At 36.8% G+C, this 18138-nt stretch overlaps 1 protein-coding gene and 1 long non-coding RNA gene across 3 annotated transcripts in view; one reads left to right on the top strand and one right to left on the bottom strand.

The window, feature by feature from the left end:
• The window catches only part of tp53 (tumor protein p53), an 89673-nt gene that overhangs the window by 59112 nt on the left and 12423 nt on the right, over positions 1–18138 (bottom strand). The window contains exon 1 of one of the 2 annotated variants that reach the window (XM_039746987.1): positions 1025–1177. The exons of the other annotated variant lie outside the window; for it this stretch is intronic. The gene's annotated coding sequence lies outside the window, so the exon portion shown is untranslated. Of the gene's footprint in view, positions 1–1024; positions 1178–18138 lie in introns of those variants that run through there. 2 annotated transcript variants of the gene reach the window in all.
• LOC120525039 lies at positions 6864–18038 on the top strand. Its single transcript, XR_005632881.1, has 3 exons — positions 6864–7758; positions 7971–8037; positions 17468–18038. It is a non-coding gene; the product is annotated as an uncharacterized LOC120525039 (long non-coding RNA).

Genomic DNA, 18138 nt, shown 5'->3' with positions numbered 1-18138 from the left:
TTGGCTCCGGTCCCAGCGAGTCAGATTCGAACGTTATGGGGTTGAAAATGTTATATTCCACATTATTGTTTTCTTTGACTTATTCCGTACATGATCACATTGTTCGCCTCAGACCGCTTGAATCCTGAGTTCAAATCCCATTTCATTCCCTGCTAAATGTGTAATTTTTAGCCGCATTTAGCGATTAAAAATCGACTGTAAACTCAAAATTGGCCATGTGTTAGTGAGAAGGTGCGTATATGAAGGAAATGTTGCCCTGGTAGCATCTCTTGACCTGCCAAGGTTTGGTTCCGGACTTGTGCCTTATGTTTACAGTACAGTACATACCCAAAGCAATTCAATTACCAGCAGGCTTGCGTTAGGTGCATAAAACTAATAGATAAACGCATGTACCACTGTCATAATAGTAATCATTCAGGTACACTTTTTGAAAGTCGGCGTCATCGACCCAATATTTTCAGTCCTTTAGCAAATTCGTCATGTTGGAATGCGTTGGATACTTCGTTGCAGTTTAAGCCTGCAATTTACAAATTATGTTTGAGGCTTCTGGATGGAGCTCTGCCAAGATATCTCCAACGGACCGCATACAAGCAATTTGTGGAGGGACAGCAAGATTCGCAATGCACTGATGCTTACACAAAAGACCGGCGTCAGTAATTATTCTACCGGCTTACGCAATACGATGGTGCAAGGAGCGAGAATCCATGAACTTTTAAAACAAGCCAAAACAAGAAGTCTACCTGAAAAAAAACGACAGGATTCTGTGGCACAAAATCTATAACCCACAGAAACCCGAGTTCAAACGATCTTAGAGAACAATGAGGCAGTTTCTGTACCAATTACAGTCACCACAGGATGGAAGAGACATCATTCCGGAACCCGACACTCATTGCGGAAATGACACAGCCTCCTTATTAGTATCTAAACTCACTGAGGTCTGCCTTTTGCCGAGACCCGTGAGCCTGCTTCCCTTTCTAGTCTGTTATCGTTTCAAGTTGACGCGACGTTTAACATGGTTCCTTACCCTGTTATCGACCTGGCATTTTCTTAAATGCTCCGTGACGGACCAGCCTTAGGGCACTATATCAGGTTTCCAATCCGTCAGTTTTTTTTCTTCTGTTACCAGACCGCCTTTTTCGAATCCATGTTGCTGACGTGATATCTAAAAGCGTAATATATCCACAGAGACTCTGTTATTCTCCTTAGATGCTCTTTAGATGTCATGCGTTGGGGTGACCACAAAAATGCCACAATTTAACTTTGGTGACTTAAAGGGGCGTTTCACTTCGTTACTCAAGCTGTATACCACTAAATTTGCGACTAGAAGCTAAACGCGCAACTATTTTCAAACGAAAACGGAAGCGCTACTTCAAGGTCACATATAGGAAAGGAGGATGTCCACCTAACCTATTTGCAGGACGTTTATTTTTACGCTGAGTATTTCCATATAGATGAGGAGCGAAACCCCCAGAGCAGCTACCATACGGTGGAAATGGAAATGAGGGAATTAGCAGGTATTGCTATGTGCAAATAATATAGCGCTAATCAGCATTAAAAAAGCTTACTTTCAGAGGGATACTGTAAATCAGTGATGGCGCTCCACCAGATTTTCAGTATTAACCTTTGCCACAAACAATATATAAATCCTGCATCATGTAACACTTGGTGTGATGAATTTCAGTGGTTGCAGATTTTCCGGGCCCAGAAAATGGCAGTTAAACCGATGACAGTTTATCCTCACGAGCACTATGTCTTGTTGACCGGGTGATGTCTAGCACCTGTTTTACTTCATTGATTTTTTTTTTTTCAACATCTACCTTTTCTGTTACAAAATCATGGGAAGCCAGAGCCTTCCCCACCATTATCAAGTGCATGGAATTCTCCTTGATTAAAATGAATGGATCAAAATTCGTTTTATACTATATATGCATACTTTCATTTTCAAAACCTGCTTTTTCCATTGTGGATTGGACAAATGCCAGGGCCAACCTGGGTGAGACACCAGTTTATCATAGGCCTCACTCACACATTCCCAGATAATCTACAGTTAACAATGAATATGTCAGTTCTAGAGATGCTGAAAGACAAAAATAAAAAGTATAAACTGAATGTGAACTGTGAAGCAGCATTGCGAACAACCTTGTCACTATGCCAAAACACAAGAAATCATGTTCTCAATTTTGTAAAGCCCATGCAATCGAGTTCTGGATCATGGGGAGCTAAAGAATATTGTGATAGGACATGATACCAATAGGGTTCCTGAAATATGCCAAAGTAATTAACATCAAGAGGCCCATTCCAAAAGGATCAAATAAAAGAAAGGAACCATCTCTGAAAAGGGAGCCAATCCATCAAAGGACACTTGACTGTATACAACTATGTTCACTCTTACAAGACCAATTTAGAGTCATCAGTTAAGCCAACCCATATACTTTAGGGATGTGAGAGGAAGGCTTAAGTACCCAGAGAAGAAACTATCCTGATAAAAGGGGAACTCCAGACAAATAGCATCTGAGCTGGGTGATGTCTTTTATCATTTCAAAACATGCTGCTGTCATGGGCCAAATACAGAAAGGCGATTTAAAATTGGTGGACACTGAGGCATGCCTTCTCTTCAAGGCCCTCTATTAGATTAACAGCCACTGACTTCAAACAAATTAAAGTAGCCTACAGTATAAAAGCTTATACATGGGTTAGGCAAGTTTGTCACTGTGTATAAAAATACCAAGATTCATTATATAGGTAAACCAGCCACTTGTGTGGAGCAAAGTTCATCAACCACTGGGTGGTGCTGAATTCACTACTGAAGTCTGGACAAAGCAGTGACATGATGAGCAAAACACCACCCTGAAGTTTAGAGATGTCACCCTTATTTATCTGATAAATGATCTCACAGAATACAAGACAGTGTTTATTTAAAGTCAAGCAGTCAATTTAGAGCCATATGGTAGTCCTGGAGGGTAAAACACTATGTAAAAAATAAAATATTGTGTGCAAAGCAGATATTTGTATGAGGTTTGATAGGGTACTCAATTAAATAATTAGTTACATATTATAGACTGCATGCTGCTTAGACATAGGATGTCACTGTCTCCAGTTTTGTTATAACCAGCAGCTCATTGCTGGCCAGTGGTCATTATAAGAACATGTAAGTTTTAGTAATCCTAGGGTACCAAAAACCTTTAGATACCAAGAATGAATGAAAAATACTTGAGTTGTGTACGTGACCTGCTCAAATTAGAAGTACCATGGCTGAATAATATGTTTACAGCCAAAGTTATTGTATCTTCATATTTAAATAAGTGTTTTTGGCAATATATAGTGTTTTTGACAGATATAGAAGGATATAGTCCATTAAAATATTTCACATTACTTGTGTTACATTATCCACATGTAAAGTCACCCAGTTGTGTGCTCACAATGTCCCAAACACATTTATTTTTATTAGAATATTTTTAGATTCACCACTTACTGAAAATGCTTTCATGGAACATAACTCAGAGGTACTTGATCATTTGAACTGTAAACCTATCCCTGTAACATTCATTGGTAAGAAGTACAACCCAGTAACAGCTTATTTATTGGCTAGCGATGCGCTTCAAGTAATACCAACAAAAAGTGTATACTGAGAGACATGTAAAAATAAGGATTAAAAGTTAAAGAAAAGTATGTGAAAATACTATCAGTAAGAAAACATGCTTTGATGTTGTGCATATCAGTGATGCTTCAGCAATGAAAAGGTTGATTTACAAGTCCAGTATCACAGCCTGCTGCTGAGTAATCCTGAGATACTTCAGTTGTGGCTCACTGCTATGAATATAAATGTAACAACAGGTGGGAGCTCTACAATTCATATGCTTATTCACGTGAGAGTGTGTTCCATTTTCACTCATGAGAGTATTTCTCAGAAGAGGTCTATTTAACAATACTTTAGTAAAAAATACATGTGCTTGGGAAGTTGTGAGCATACAATATTACAACTTGACAGGGGGTTTATGCAAATCAAGTAACATGAGATGTTTTTTGAACTTTTTTGATATTGTTTGCTGTTGTCCAGCGATGACATTTTTTCTCGGTTATCTCTACAAACTACATAGGTTAACATATAAAATATATATTTCTGGACAGAGCATTCTTCTATTGTCAGATCTGTTGAATTGTGCACATATCTCAATTGCTTGACCAGGCACATATTTTTCCAGGTAGCCTGGCTTTACTGCTGTGCTTTGAAAGTTACTTGGCCATGCTTTTTTCCCACCACATTTTAATCCTTGTATTAAGCGGATACTAGACTATATTAGATAAAACACTTTAGGTCTTTGACATCACACAGTGTCTATAAGAATGTGTGATGTCAAAGGTACTATATATGATATCTAGTTATTGATTCTAAGAATTTTGAATGTATTTAGTAAAAAAATTTGTTGTTTGAGTACTTACATGTGATGCTTCACATGACTATTTTGTGAGTAAAAACAGTTATGTCAATGAAGCAGGAATGGGGGCTGGGTGGTCTTTTGGCCTTAGAACCCCTGCACAGTTTGGATTTTTTTTCTCCAGCTTAACTGGAGTTTTTTTTTGTCTGTTTTTTTCTGTCCTCCTGGCCTTACCTTTTTCTTTTGTTACTTTTTAATATTATTGCCTATTCTTAATTTTATTTCATGTAACTTTTTCTTTGATGTCTTGTAAAGCACTTTGAGCTACACTGTCAGTATGAATATATAAAAAAATGTTTTTCTTGTATCCAATAATTAAACCCTTTTTAGCCTATGTGGTTATCTTTAATGTGAAAAAACACCTGCTGTGGATGTTTAGATCAAAAATGGTTTTCAAAGAGCATTTATGTTTTATTTGGGAAGGTTCTGCAATACAGTGCATGGTATGCTCACATTACATTAATATATCATGCTTGACAATTATCATATTGTGTACACTTGCACAGAGATGTCTTTGTAAAAAGCAGGCTCCCCTTTCCAAAATCTCATAACTTTAAAAGAAAATGCTGAAATACCTGTTTAATCAAAGAAAGAACCTATGCCACTATATTCATACTGCAAATATGTCACAATCCAGGTTGGTAGATACCTTGTTGTCTTCTATAAGGTAAATTAAGTTTGCTTTATTCTTAGGTAACACTGTTTGCTGTGTTCAATGTTCAGTGCTCTTAGACACATTTACAAAAAGATGACATAAATAATATAGTAAATACCTTCACAACAAATAAATACATTAACACAAACACAAAGTAAGGAAATAGTAAAACAGAAACAATTCCTATTGGTTAAACCCAAGAGACAAACAAGCTAAATTCCCTTTATTATAAGAACTGAGAGGTCTTATTTGTGTATGGCAGAATCCATACACTTAAACAGTAGATAAAATAATATCTAGAAATACAAGGGAAATGGTCAAACCAGAGTGCAGTACATGTATGACTACATTTTTCAAAAAAGAGAATGAGAAAGCACTTTTAGAGAAAAAAAGGATTAATTCTGCTACATGTGTCACAATGGAGCTTTGGTTGTGGTACTGGCTCCTCCTCTCACATGCTTTTGTCCTTAGTTCTGTCCATCTCGCACTGTTGCCTGGTCACACAAGTTATGTGCATGATGAAAGGGACAGCACTTTCTTCAGGTCTTCAACATTGTGCCAACTTAGCATCTATGATTAAGTTTAGTATTTTTTGTATTTTGACTTTAATGTCTGTATGATTTGCCTGCTTTTTTGTGTTTTGATCTCTTAAATGTTTTTGAATAACTGCTTTGCAATGTAGACATTAATAAAGATATATTTTTGTTCTTAACAAGGCTCTAAAATGTTTTGTCCTGGTTTGCACCACCAATGCAGCTTGCTCTGCTGGCTAACTAGGAAGGGCATTGTTTGGCTTTTTGCACCCAAAGCTAATTCAATGAGGGAAAACAGAGTGACTGAAGAACTTGACAGGGTGAGAACCAGAAATCAAACCTGTTTATCATGTAGCTATTGTACATGAGTAGCACTGCAAACTTGCACAGACAAGTAATTGCCGCCCACAAGGAACAGCGGGCAGACAGTAAACAAAATGACACATCCTCAGCCAGTCTCATTTGGCTAGCTGCTTTAACATTCAGAGGTCACTGCCAGAGAAAAAGCAGGTGAACTGAAAGAAAAAGAGCAACAGATACAATTACAAGGCTTCGCAGACAAGCAGGATTTAGGGCAATCACCTACTGGATGAGAACAGGATATTTATGTAGACAAGGCAAGTAAAAAGGTTATGGCAACCAAGACTGTCAGCTTCATAGACAAATAGGACACAGTAAATGGACTGTGAGAAAACTAGAAAAGACAAAACAAAAAAAGTTTGTACCCCAAAAGAGTATAATGTCCTTTTTTCAACATACCACAAATGATGGTGCTTTGCTTATTGTTTGAGTTTAAGGTGGGTGTAACTAAAATCAGGTATGTTCAAAAAATGTGCATGTATGTGGCAGTGACACCCATAGCTTGCAACATTTTGTTGTTGGCACAGCTTTAGTTATATTGTAGTAGAAAAGGCAGATCTATATATTTGATGAATGCTCCAAAACAGGACAATATATCTTAAGTACATTTCTACGAGTGACTGCAGCATGCATTATAGTGCTACAATGTTTGTGACTGAAATGCACATTTGAAAAATACCAAACATTAACTTTAATGAAAGCATTTAATTTATGCTTCTTCTTAGCCATGTCATCCAACAAGGACTTCTAAAAACTTACTTGGAAACGGTGAGAATATTGCAGCTTCTTAGCAAGGTTGATATGAATAGTTTTTTTTTTTTCTGCACTTGCATAGTTCCTCTCTTAATGAAATCCTCTGGTTACACAGCTTGTCTTATTTTTAGGTAACAACCAGGGTGTAGGACAAAGTTGGCATTGCCCATTCTGCTAGGCTTTCATGACACACCAGACCTGTTAAGAAAGCAGATTTAACAGAGGTGCAGGCATCCAACTGCCCACTTGCACTCCAAACTAAGTGACTGAACTACAGCTTGTACTAAGATATGCCTGGACTTCATCTGATAACAAAGGTGTACATCAGGGTGACCTGAAATCACTCCAGAAGCCACTCTTGAGTCAGAATGTGTGAAATGGATTTAATCAAGTACAAGGACCTGTAATTCAAGGAATCACAACTAAGATGGACAGAAGAACCCACCTACTAGAAGGTTTTGTAACTGGAAGTGACTTCAATCCAATCAGAAGGTTCAACCTTCCTTTAAAACTCTCCACGCCATCCTGAAGAAGCTCTCTCTCTCTCTCTCTCTGACATATTCGCTGGACACTCACTGAACTCCATGGGAATTCTTTCAGAGCACCCTCTCTGGGATTCTCTCAGAGATGGGGGAATATGCAAAATAATCCAATGAAAAAGCTATAAGTCAATCTATCTCTTCAAGAGCTGTACCCAATAAACTCTTATCTTTGATAACTTGACAGATGAGATCCAGTTTGCCAAGCTAAACAGTTAGCCAGTCTGAAGGCTGATAAGCAGCCATCATTTCAAGAAGGGAACTTCAGCACCTACACTTTTGAGCCAAAAAGACTAATGCTTTCCCTAAGATGCAGATGGCAGAGGAAATGGCCTAACAACAAAAAGCAAGCTGAGGAAGCAGAAGCACATCACTAATAAGGATTATAGTGCACTCCAAGGCATGAAGAATCTACCATTTGAACCTGGAGCAACAACAAAGAAACAGATCCACACAACATCAGACATCACCATAAAGACCTGGTATTGTAAAACTATTTATATGTGCCAAGATAAAACAGAACTCTAAATACCAGTAAACTGCCAGCCCATATGCTATATGTTTGTCCGTCTAGTCTGTCTGCATATAACCAGTCTTGTTCCGTATGTCAATATATATATATATATATATGCATTTCTCATATTTCTATACTTCTTAGGTTTATCAATAAATTGTATTTTTCCATTTCTTAAAGCAAGTGTGCCTCTGTTACCTTGATATAAGTCTAAAGGCCGGAGACCCACCTCCTACAACTGAGAAAGGTAAGGCAAATAAAGTAAGAGCCTTGCTGAATTATTGGATTAATCTCGCATTATTATGGTTTTCTCCCAGGAGACTGTTTTACTGTTTAGTAATCATCAAAATTCCTACGAGGGATTGAAAATCCAAATGTATTTGGACTGATTTTCATCTGGATGAGACCAGGGCTAGGGATTATAATTCATAAGATGAGTCACATAACACATTATAGAGGACAGAGGAAAAAATTCCATGAAAATGGATAAGGGTGTGCACTGGAGCACTAGAATGGACGGGCTTTTCTTTAAATGTATGAATACTACAATGCACTTGAAACTAAATTCACATTAATTGCTAACATAATGCAATAAAATCACTAACTATACTGGCATCTTGGCCTACTGACTAAGACACTGGAATTAAAACCATAAGATTGTCAGTTCAGTCCTGGCAATTTATTTATTGCAAGACCTGGAGTTATTCACTTAACTTGCATGTGCTCCATTAAAAAAATGGTCATAAACTGCATCTACTTCATCTACATCTACTTTAAATAAATAACTTCTGATCTGAGATAACCCTCAGTTACAATAAGAAGTTCAACTTGCACTTTTTTTATAAACAGATTTTTTTACTATAGAAATTTTCCCTAGAATTCCATATGTTCAAATGTTTGCTTTGTTTTCTAGACCTCAGTTTTACAACTGCCCTTATTGCCCTACAGATGCTTGTTTGTCTGATGACAGTTCTGTTGTTGCATCAATACGTGCCCAACACTATTGTTACAGTTACTCAAAATGGACATACTGAGTTTCAGAAGACTGATAAAAATGGAAATAATATCTATTATTCTACATAAAATATGTTCAAAGTTTAATCAAAATACAAATTAAACTCAAAAGAAAGTTTGGTTTACAGGTATTTGTGTTAGTAAAGACCACATACCTAGAAGTGCTGGGGGAACTGATTCTTGAAAAGAAGATGCCACATGTGTGAGTTCCACCACAGCCATTCTACAATATCTCAGCACTAATCTTCTGCTAATTATGTCTCTTAGGCTGCTGATGTTTCAGTTGTTTCATTGTTTTGCTTACAAATATAGGACAGCAACACTCATTTCATTACCTAAAAAAGTAAACAGAAATTCCTGCAGAGCAGTAAATATGAAAGAAAACACGCATTTCATTTGCACAGAAGATCAAAGTCATTTTGAAAAAACAAACAAAGCTGCTATGTGGTTCAGGTATCATGAAATCCTTTCTCTTAGGTACTACTGATTGTCTCCCCAAATAGCTTACACATTTATCATTTTTATATAGAGTTTCCTTTTCCCCAACAGAAAATTGGTACATTAGGCCTGCTAAGTGCTCGTTAGGCTAACAAAGGTGTCTAATAGAGTTGCATGAGATTATATTGGACTATCAAGTGATTATATTATTTATCCTTCACAGTGGATGCAAAATAGAACCATACACATACCATTACAGTATTCTCCTTATTAAATTTGATTTCGTAATGCTGGTTATTGGCTTTTAAGACTGGTAAATCTAAAAAGTTTTCCTCTAATAACATTTTTTTACCAAAATGTAACAATATATTCCCATCTATCAATCTTTCACCATTGGATTTAACATAAAAAGAAACCATGCAGTAAATGTTTGCTGATTAGACATGCACCACCTTGGAAACAATCTTTGAGAAGCAGCAAGTAACTGCAGTACTCAAATAAAACTCGATCAGACTCAAGAAATGATTTGAAAAGGTTCAGTAATAGATAAATGAATGTTACCATGAGGTCACTGCATGAAGCACTTAAACACATGCATTATCAGACATACATAATCCAACTTCTGGATGACAAGGGCATGGAACCTATCCCAACACTGGGCACAAAGCAGGAAACAACACTGGAAAGGATGCCAGTCCATCACAGATGCATGACTTTGCTCCATCAAATGATACAAGTTAAATTATTTCTGGCAGGTCTATTACTGTTACTATTCAGGTGTACTATAATCATAATTCTTGGTATCTACTTCAGTCATCCCTTGAATCTTGTGGCTTTCAGCATTCCCACTCAGATGTAAAATGCCTTCTGCCAAGCTCTAATCTATTTTCCCAGCTATAGTTTTACCAGAGCACAATGCAAGTACTGTTGAACTGTGAATTACGGTAAAATGTATGAGTTTATTTTCTTTCATCTTTCTTTCACTGGCCATTTCCTGCTAACTGTACATTATGAAGAAACTCTTGCCTTGCGCCCTGTGTTGGCTGGGATTGGCTCCGGCAGACCCCCGTGACCCTGTGTTAGGATATAGCGGGTTGGATAATGGAGGGATGGATGGATAAATTAATAGGTGGTGCTATTCAGTGTTATGGAAGCCTGTCCAGGTTAGGTCCTGTTTTATGCTTGGTCCTGCTGGAATAGGTTCAATTTCCCCAATAACCCAATAATGAAAAATAATAATGAAAGACCCAATAATGAAAAATGTGTTCAAAAATATAAGGAAGGATGAATAATAGCATATCTTTTACCCCCATTTTCAAAGACTCTAAAGATAACTGGACTGGCACATTATACATTTGTCCATGATTCTGACATAGTAAGACTCCAGCCTTTCTGTGACTTTTTAATTGAATGTTTACAGTATGTTCAGAAAATAAATTAATAAAGTTTTCTTCTTAATATGGTCCTAGGGAAATGACAGTGCTACAAAGGATTCAGTGAACCGCATCCACAATAATTGTAGAAGGTAGAACACAAGGACACAAACAGAAGTTGTTTAAATGCAAATTTCCTACAAGTGGTAGTATGTTCTTCCTCACACAGAGAACAACATATTCATAAAATAAAAGCACTATAATAGATAACAGTACTTTGAGAATCTTCAAATTTCTTTTCAATGTTATGTTGCAAAAGCTAGATGGGTTAGGGACTGACAAGCAGAGTTAGGCTAAGTGAATTGTTTTCATGCAGACTTTCCTTATGTTTTTATTTCAATTAATTTGATAGCTCTTTGGATTTTTTAAGTGGGATTCCCAAATAAAAGTGGATCAGTTGTTTGTCCAAATGGTTCCCAAAAGCTGTGATGGTATCTGTTCCATCAACAGTTTTTTTATGTGAAAAATTAGCTTTAACCTTTTTTTTTAAACATGGAGGACGTCTGAGAGATTTACTGTATTAATAAGGGAAGGTTAAATGAATTAGACTCTCTGCTTAATGCCTCTGCTTTCAAAATGTTTCCTTTACCATTCAAGAGTGAGACAAACAACTTAGTCCAAAAAGCTAATCTTTACTTGTATTACATGTAGTCCCTTCATATGCTATTATAAACTGATATTTAATGAATCCCTTCATCACCCATCTACTTTCATAAATGTTAAAACGTTCTCTGTGATTTTGGAGACAAGCTGGGAAATCTATTTATCTATGATATAAATGAACATAACGTTTTGTTGATGTTTGAAATATTTTGTGCAAGAAAGTATTATTAATTATATATATACAAAAAATTATGCTGGAACCTCCTCCCCATGCAATAAAGACAAGGCAAAACTATGTGAGAGACTTCAACTTGTAACCTGCCAGCATACTGGTAAATATAAAAGAATAATACATGGTACAGTCATGTATTTAATTTAGGCCAATGGATGACACTGGCTTATAGATTCAAATAGTCTCTATTTTCCTTGGCTGCTGACTTGCTTTTAGCACATATAGCTTTGCATTCTACCTGGTTGTTGGCATCACCACCATCATACCATTAACTAGCTACATATGCCAACTACTCAGGCATTAGTGAAAGTTTCTTTGTCTGTTTGCTTCTTTCTAAAGCTAGTGCTCGAAGCACTCATGAAACATTTCTATATTTAATCTGCATGTCCTAGTCTCATGCTGGTCTTTTGTTTCATGTTTGTTAATTTTGAAAAGCCTTCAACTTAAACCTTACAATTTTGGCATTAAATTTGATTTAACTCTTGCTGTAACACATTTCCCATACTCAATGACAACTTCGTCTGCTCACATTAGCTTTCATTCAGCCAGATCTGTGCTTTAATCTGTGTTTGCCCATTGTCTTAACCTACGTTACACAATGTTTTTACATTTTTCAGCTATCCATCTAAAATAACAATACCTGTAAACAGAATACAAAATTAAATGGGATAATTAAAAATATGAAAAATCTTAAAGGGTTAAAAGAAAATATTGATAGAGAATTGGCAATTTTAAGAAGCAAGTTTTGAGATGTTTTCTAAGAGTAAAATGGAATTTAAAGGCCAAATATGAAAAGGTGGTTTGTTCCAATGCTGAAAAGCAGTGTAACTAATAAACCAACCCTCAATGGAGAAGGGTCAGAATGAAGAGATATATTTTACAATGTCTAAAAAACTATTTTCCCCCTGGGAAGTTTACACTGAATAGCAGTGGATTTAATTTGGCTTTTTGACCAACAGAAAAAAGACTCTTTAATGTCAAAGTGAAAACAGATCTGTGCAAAGTGGTCTACATTAATTACAAATATCAAAAAACATAATTGATTGCATTAAGTATTTTTTTTCTTTAATATGAACATATATAAATCATCAATGGTGCAGCAATTTTGTTTTAGAAATCACATATTTATTTAAATAGAGCTCACCTTTTCTAAGTCATGGGGTTTCAATTGATGGCTGAATAAATACTCTTGTATCTGTAAGGTCCAAAATGTGGTGAGTCACTATAGTGGCCTAAACTACACAATGAAGACAAATGATTCAATGAAATGGTGATTGAAAAGCACAACTCAGGGGATGGAGACTAGAAAATAGCCAAGTCAGTGCATACCTGTATATCCTTTGGAGTACAGTTAAATCAATTGATATAAAATGGAAAGAGTATGACACTGCTGTAAATCTGCCTGGAGCAGGCTAACTATAGATGAGTGAGTGTACAAGAATAAAACACTAGTGAGGGAGGCCACTAAGAGACTTAAAAGAACTCTATAGAAGTTTTAAGCTACAGTGGATGAGACTGGATAGACTATTGACAGCAACTGTTGCACGGATTGTTGAATAGTCACAGCTTTATGGAAGAGTGTCAAAGAGAAAACCACTATGAAACAATGCACATCATGTCTCAGCTAGAGCTTGCCAGAAGCACATGGGAGACTTTGAAGTCAACTATAAGATCCTATGGTATGATGAAATTTAAAGTGATGTCTCTGGCAAAACACTGTTTGCTGTACATTAAAAAAAAAAAAAAAAATAAAGTTTGCAAGAATAATGCACCTTGGGAGGAGATTTGTTTTTCAGCAAGACAATGACCCCTAGCCAAAGATACACAGGAATAGCTTAAAGAGAACAATGTTAATATTATTCTGCTGAAAGTGCACCTGAAGCATGACTCACATATTACTAGAAGGTGTGGTACAGTGGGCAGACAGCAACAACTATTGTTTTGATAGAACTCTTTTCAAGATGAAGGCATTTACACATTCTATTAACTTAATTAATACAGTATATAGTTGCTTCTAATAGTATCTTTTGAAGATAAATTATAAGTCATATTTTAATTGTATCTTCCTATTGATGTCAAATTTTGGTTTGGTCCATTATCTTACTTTGTCTGCATGTTCTACTACAAGGTCACCTGAGCAAAGATATATCCCTGGAGCACTAGGTACAAAGCAAGAACCAACCTTATGCAGAGTTATCAGTCAAATGTAGAACAAATAGGGCTAACTTTGATTCAACAGTTTATGTAGTATGCCCTTTGGATATGTGAGGGAACCAGAGTTACTGAGTAAGACCCACTCTCACATAGGAAGAACATGAAAACTTGACACAGCATGTGATGGATCAGTTATCAAATATGAGGTGACAGTAAAACTAGGTAACCACCTTGCTGTGGAATCATTTTTAATTATATGCAGTGAGAAGTAAACTGTTCACATATGACAGGTGATCAAAAGTTGAGTCTGATTATAAAATAGGTATTCCTTGATGCTGATATTGTAAGTTGTGGAAAAGTAGGTTTTGGGTACTAAAATATGTGGATGAAAAGTTTGTAGCATTTGTGGTTTATATTGTATTTTTCTTGTTTCTGAACCAAGTCGATATGATGTCAAAAACTGCAAAATCAAGTATCATGCCATTATGGATTTCTGAAATTCGCCAACAATACACCTTCAGTGATTCATTCACACTTAGTCAATCATTAAAGACCAGGGGCCTCATGTATAAATGGTGCGTACGCACAAAAATGTTGCGTAAGAACGTTTCCATGTTCAAATTGCGATGTATGAAACCTAAACTTGGCGTAAAGCCACACACATTTCCACGGTAGCTCATACCCTGTCGTCTGCAAGTTCAGTTCGGTTTTGCAGACTGACGCCCAGCGTCAAAGCAGTGCTACTGTTCCTGTGTGGTTACAATTTCTTTTTTAGGTCCACATCCCTGATGCGGCTTTATAAATACACTGAAATTAACCGCATATTGTTTATTAGTTTAATGCATCTGATTGTAATTAACCTGTAACAATATAATGGTCCACAGAATGTTCAAACTATTCCAAATACCATAACTGCTTTAGCGTTGTTATTCTCACTGCACCATCTTCTTCTTTCAGCTGCACATGTTAGGGGATGCCACAGCGGATCATCTTTTTCCATATTACTCTCACTGCACCACTCGGAGTATTTATATCACTGTATCTGAGTGTGAATCACAGCTGTACAGCAGCTGATCGGAAACAGAATTATCAGTATACAGCATCAAGCACACGCTGCCTCAGCCATGCTGTCTATTGAACTGCTCTCATACGGCAAACGCTTCAGAGCCTTTCCTCACGGTTCAGAAACAGTTTCATCCCAAGAACACTAAACGCACTCAATAAGTCCATCAAGTGCTCCTTGCAGAACTGTTTGTACTTATAAGTACAATTACCTCACTGTAAACTTGCAATACAGTTATAATATTGCACAACCTAAGCCACTTTATAGCACGCATTTACATATAACGACGATATCATTTTTAAGATGAAATGCAGCAAAATATGTTTATTATATTATACAGATAAAACTTTAACTTCATTTAAATAATCTAAATTGCTGCAGTGCTAGCGAGCCGCTGGCGATCCGTTCACGGATTGTTCCTGCCTCGCACTGTATTCTTGCTGGTGCTGACGCGACACTTGAAGGATAGATAGATAGAATAATTAAACATGTACTATGAAGAGATTTCAATGTTCCTTAAAAGTTTTGAAGAATCGGCGTTCTAAGCTTACAGATGGCTTAACGTCTATTACAGAGCTGATTGTATGGCGATTTGGGTATTTGGAGAACGAAAAGTAAGGACAGGAATTGGAGGTTAGTACATTTGAAAGAGACAGTACTACTAATAAAGTATTTCATTGAAGGTTGCGCATGGCGCAGCAAGCATCTTGCGTGAGACATGTACAATCACAGCGCCACCATGTTCCCATGTTTAATAACATGCTTTAAGTTCTGTCATCATGAAAATGATATCATGTATACATCTCAGTATTTTAATTATTCAGAGAGCTGTAATATCATGAATGTAATGGATTCTGTATCCTGTTGGAGGAAGAGAAAGCCTGGAAGCACGTAGTAATTCACACACATAGAGCACATAGAAGATCAAATACAAAACAAAGCATTTAATGTGCTACTTTAGTTACAATGGGATTTAAGAAACTAGTAAATTAAACAATTTTAAGATGAAGTAGTATGATGTTCTACTTTAATGACAAAATAAACTACGTGATTAAAGTGGAAATTTCGAGATTAAAGTGGGCATTTTGTTTTTAATTTTTTCCAACCGTGTGCCTTTTTTTTTCCTCTGTGTACCCTAATAAGCTTTCATATAACACTCAGACGGTGGGCTACGACTCACCTTTTCACAGCGATTTTGATATCTGACTTCTTTTTTATTTTGGGTACTGTGTGACTTTGTGAACTTGAGATTTTGAGTTTCTCTGACAAGCTATGTCACTCAATCAACTTCCTTTTGTTATTTATACCACTGTTTAAACCAAGAAACAGTACATTTTACCTTGCCTCCACTTGGTATTCGCTGAAATTCTATTTTCCCTCATGCTTTTGCCGTTGCCTTTTCACAGAACACTGAGCTTAAGGGCTATTTATATTGATTTGCATATTCAAATAAGTGTAATTCTGGGAGGAGTTGGGGTGGGGCAGCAGGCACGTGCACGTGCATTAATTTTTGTGCTGACTGGGATTTATGTAGCGGAAGAACGTGGAAGCTGGCGTTCGCACAGATTTATGCATCTGAATTTTTTTGTGCGTAAGTACATTTTCACTTTTGTACTTACATCATGTTATAGTGCGCATTCTACGCATGCCGTTATGCATGAGGCCCTAGATCCCCTTATGCCACAGTCAGAAAAAAGACTAAATAAAGAATTCATGGAAGAACATCTCTCAAAGTTGGCTTATGGTCTGGTCAGTCTTTGACATGAACAACAGGAGAATGCTGGTACAGTGTATCAAACCTTAACAGAGAATAGAAAAGTGTCAAGTAGGGAAAACCAGTGAGGAAAGCTTTTGACCTTCCACCTTATGCTTCATTACAATACCATCATTAACACGACACATGTGCAAAGACTGCTCTGTGAAAGTGTAATTTGAAAATGATGCCATGCCCACCCTGGTCTCCAGACCTGGCTCCATATGAACACCGTCTATTCTTCAGTCTGAAAGTCTACCACAGTGGGACAGATTACACCAATGATAAACATGTCAACTACATAACAGTTGTTACACAAGTACATCAGAAAGTTTTCTTGAGTGTCATAGAAATGCATTGTGAACACTATAGCAAGTGTATTAGTATTAATGGGGATCATGTAGAAATTAACAATTGTTCAGTTTCACTGGTGTTTCTCTTAATCAATCAGACTAAAAAATGTTATCACTTCTAGTATATCAAAAACATAGGAAGATGATGGGATATGTTATTTCCATTTGAACAGTCATGACTAACTTTACCTCTAGTTGTTTTGTTTTTCTTGATTTTGAGATTTCGCTTACAACTCCTATGTTATCCCTGGGTACTCATGAGTATTATTTCTTTTAAATTTGCTAACACTTGTTTCCTTATTGAAACAAAATCATCATACAGCTGTAGTCCTGGAATCTGACTACTTCTTTCCATGGGACTACAATAAAACAGAATATTTATTTTGAAAATGTAGTATTGTAATAAAAAAAGAGCTAGGGACAAAAGGAAACAGTCACTGTGCATGTATATTGCGCAGGTCCTTCCTATGTGCTTATAGTTTCCCAAAATGTGCTGGTAAGCTAAAGAGATGACTTTGAATTGACCCGTGTCATACATATGCACATAGGAGGCAACTAAAGGGCCTGAATGAGAATAATTGATGATGTCACTTCCGCGTCCGGCCCTAATGACGTCACTTCCATTTTTTCCTAGGCCCATTGATGGCACAACTTCTGATCCCAGGCCTGATGACACCATTTCTGGTTCCGGCCCCATTGGTAATGTCATTTCCGATCCCGGGCCTGATGACACCACTTCTGGTTCCGGCCCCATTGGTAATGTCATTTCCGATCCCGGGCCTGATGACACCACTTCTGGTTCCAATCCCATTAATGATGTAATTTCTGGTCCTGGGCCTGATGATACCACTTCCGCTTCTGGCCCCATCGATGATGTCATTTCCTCTGTTTACCTTTAAAACCGCCATTTTGACCATCTCTAATCAGTTCTGTTCTGGACTCCAATCTGTACACATCAGTACAATAATGCATCCAATTTTACAGCCAGGAAATAACATACGGATGGCTGCCCCAAACCTTTCTGTGGTTTTTGTCGAGTTTGTGACACCTGATATAAGGGATGATTACTATGTGCACAAGTGTGTTTTGTGATAAATTAATGAGTTGTTGTGTTACACCAAAATATACTGGGATGTGTTCCAACCGAACTTGGCCCTATTAAAATAAAAGGAAAATACAAAAACTGAATGCATGGATACATGGAAATGATTGTGAATGCTTGCCTCCAGAATACAACTGGAAATTTGAAGAATTTACAACATAAATGAAAATTAACATATACATATACCACTACACAAATACAAA

Source organism: Polypterus senegalus, chromosome 3, assembly GCF_016835505.1.
Source record: "Polypterus senegalus isolate Bchr_013 chromosome 3, ASM1683550v1, whole genome shotgun sequence".
NCBI lineage: Eukaryota > Metazoa > Chordata > Cladistia > Polypteriformes > Polypteridae > Polypterus > Polypterus senegalus.
The sequence above is the reverse complement of the archived record's forward strand: the minus strand, read 5'-3'. Positions and strand labels throughout refer to the sequence as shown.